This window comes from Pygoscelis adeliae, unplaced genomic scaffold (assembly GCF_000699105.1).
Source record: "Pygoscelis adeliae isolate BGI_AS28 unplaced genomic scaffold, ASM69910v1 Scaffold10, whole genome shotgun sequence".
Lineage (NCBI taxonomy): Eukaryota > Metazoa > Chordata > Aves > Sphenisciformes > Spheniscidae > Pygoscelis > Pygoscelis adeliae.
The window spans coordinates 10,774,319-10,777,931 of record NW_008824053.1 but is presented as its reverse complement, the minus strand read 5'-3'; positions in this window follow the sequence as shown (position 1 = coordinate 10,777,931).

Here is a 3,613-nt window from a genome sequence, read left to right as displayed (position 1 = left end):
CCCTGGGACGCAGTTGTGGAGCATGGCACTTGGGTGTCAAGTCACCAAATCTGACTGTAATCCCAACTGCCTGCCAGGGGTGGAGAAGTCACCCGGCTTTGCCAAGCTGCTCTCTCAGGCTCCACGCAGTCTGGGACAGGTTGCCGGAGCCGATCAACTCGTGGGGGCTTTAAATCACAGAGATAAAATGAAATGGCTTCAGATGGAAAGGGAGATTCTGGGGATGAGCAGGACCAGGGCTTTCCCATCACCTGCATTTTCTCTCTTCAGGAGCATGTACCCATGAGACAGCCTTGAAAGCTTCCTGAGAAGGGGCAGTTTTCAGGTCCTTGCCAGAGACCGAGCTCACAGAGCTGCCATGGTCTTCTGCCACGGCACGCTGCACGTGGACAGTCACAAACACTTGCACTGGTGACCAAGCACTCCTGTTGTGCTGCATGTGTTGAAGCCCCCAAACCTCCTGACCCTTTCCAGCCCTGCTGTGCCTGCTGCCATGCAGAGGCACTGAAGAACAGGCTTCTCAAGGCTTTTAGTCTCCTCGGGCGTCTTGCTCCGGCCATGGCTCTGCTGCCTGTTCCCCACCCACGATTTGTGTGGATTTGGAACAAGCATTGTTATTCCATAAGTTATCCTACAGGCCACAGGAACAAATGGGGATGCTTTAGCAGGTCCAGAGTGGGCTGAGACTTCTGGCATGCCTGTGGAGGACCCCAGGGTGTCACGCATTGCTGGAGTGATGTTGCCAGCCCGTGGAGGTGGGTAGCAGGGCTCACGCCAGAGAGGCTGCTGGCTTTTATGCAGCTGATAAAGAATTCTCGTCTCGGCAGGAAACCGCAGTCATGCGTGCTGCCCACCCCAGCTGGCAGGCAAAGTCCAGCAATTAAACACACCAGGGTGAAAGTCTGCCATCAAAGCATCTGTGCTCCAGCGCACCACCACAGTGCCTGCAAGCTTCCGGACGATGCTTCTACCTTCCTTTTATCTCACGGTACACCTTTTCCCAGGTGATGTTTTAAAGTAAAACTACAGCATCATGTTACAGCAGGGATTTCAGTGGGGTCATTTCATGCCTGCTGGCTACAGAAATGTTGTGAGTTGTTTCCTGGTAGCTTGAGGGGCTTCTAGGGACTTCAGATTCCAGGACTGAAGGTGTTTCTTCTGGCTGAAGGGGAAGAGGGCAACACTGACAGCGATGGGGTAATTGGCCTTTACCGCCAGGATGATGTAATCAGCACAAATAACAGACAAAAGTTTGCACAAGATGAGTCACTTAATGTTGATATCAGCCGTGGAAGGAGGCAGCACATCAGCCTGTGCTTAGCAAAGCATGCGCGCTTGGACATGGCCTATCTGCCCACCTCCATTTGCTGAAATCGCAAACTGACATTATGGCATTTAATGGTCCTTCAGGCTCTGAGTAGTGTCATCTGTCTCCACTTTTAGTGGCCATGAAAGCCTTGTTTTATTCTCTCAGTATAGACAGAGGTGGTGTAAGAGCATTTCTTGGATGTTTTGCGGTTGCCAGCATAATCAACAACTTGTCATTTTTTGTCATGGAGTCACAGAGAAGGTGTGCAGCAATGATGTGTGGTTGATAGTGCTTTAGGGTCCAACCTCGGGAGAAAGGGAGAAGGGTTAAACAACATTAGAGTGCCAATTTACATTCAGTGGTTTTTTTGCCAGCAAAATCGCTGGCTTTTCAGGATTAAAAAGAAAAGGATGGGAGGATCTGGAAATCGTCTTTTCACTCCCCAAGTGTAATAGGGTAGGTGAATTTGCTAACTATGTATGTCAAATATATTACTGAAAAATTACAGGGCCAAGTGCATGTGTTTTATTTCACAAAATTAATTTGGTCTTTTTATTATCTTTTAGATTTTTCAAGTTGAATAACGTCAGTGTGTTTGCCACATAAAAAGCTCATGATTCAATTTTTCAGTATTTAAAAAAAAAATTCGTAGTTATAAATTCAGTAAATAAGAGAATATAAACTTACTATATAGATCAGACATGATCAAAAAGATATTTTAGTTCCCCAGAAAGCCAGGATTTTGAGCATTTCTCTCTCTGTCATAAAAACTGAGAAACTTAGCACCTGGAGGGGCTGAAACCCCCCTTTTCCCCACCCAGCTGCATGGTGATCCTAAGCCATTCTTCAAGATTGGTACCAGAAAAGCTGCAACACTGAGAAGCTGCACCAGCATCTCTCACCACATGCAGAAGAAATTATCGTTACTAATCCCTAAGGTCATAACCTTTCATTGAACTTCATTCCTTTTTCATTGCTTAGTTCCTCCAGACCTTCCTATCTGATAGTCTGATAATCCTCTGCACTGATGATGGCTTCCATCTTTGTGACTTCACCAAGTTACATTAGTGCACACCTGCTTTTTGCACCAAGACAGAGCAACAAGGAGAAAGAGAGGGGCACCTGGCTTTACAAGAAGCAAGGAGAAAGTAGAAGACAAGGAGGACTGGTAGAGGGAACAACGGAAAGGAGGAGTGCAGAGACTCACACCCACCTCCATCTGATCAGATCTCCATGTTGAGAAGGATCAGCAAGACCCTCACTAAAGCTACAGTGGAAATGGTGTGTCGTTCTCCAGGAAAAGCAATGGAGGAAGGAGCTTAAGTTCTCCCAAACTGGAGCCTGGTGCAGCGCAGGCTGCTGCGACCAAGAGCACAACAGCCAGGTTGTTTCCTGAATTGCAGGTGAAGAGTTAGTGACCCGTAGGGCTTTGCCCGCTGCAGAAGTGGCTGGTGCAGGAAGGACACCCTTGTGCGGGCGTGTGACACGATCATCTCCGGTTCGGCAGTCCAGACTGCAGTCAGAGCGACGCGCTTGACTGGCTGCAAACAGCTTCTCTCCCAGATTTCAGGTCACACAGGCAGGACTCAAGATGGAAGCAGAAGATTATCCATTTATAAAAATCTCTCTCCAGACACTTTGGGAACATCAGGCTGTACACAACGGGTCACATCACTCTGGTCGTCTCTCCCTCACCCTCACCTCCCTTATTTTTGAGGGATTTTCCTTGCTACGTGTGCTCATGCTACCCTGCTTCCAAAGAGGCCGGAAGGCAGAAACCCAGATCCACAACACGCGGTAGATTAGTCAAGTCCTTGCTGGAGGCCTGTCCCCAGGCGTTAGGAGGGGGCTCTGCATCACCTCCCTGGCCAGCCGTAACTGGGCCAGCACTGCGCCGGATCCACTCGCCCGCAGCCAGGGTGCTCCGGCAGACCAGGGTGCTCTGGCAGACCAGGGTCCTTGCGCCAGCTGGAGCTCCTGCCCAGGCTGCTGCAGCTCCGGGGACGTGGTGGGAAGGGGGAACACCGAGGAACTGCAGACACCCACTGAGCATGAGAAGTAAAAAAAGGCAGATATGCAGACAAAGGTAACCCATCAAAGCAAGTGAGCATGAAAAGAAAAAACAACTAACAGAGGAGAAATAAAATGGAAAAATATATTTGATGTGTTGGAGAATTAAGGAGAGAAACAGAAGATGCGGTAGCAAGGGAAAACTCAAGAGCAAATACCACACAGGAATAATGTGGAGACAGCAGATGCAACAGGGAAGTAGAGTCCAGGACCGAGACAGAGGAGAAAGAAATT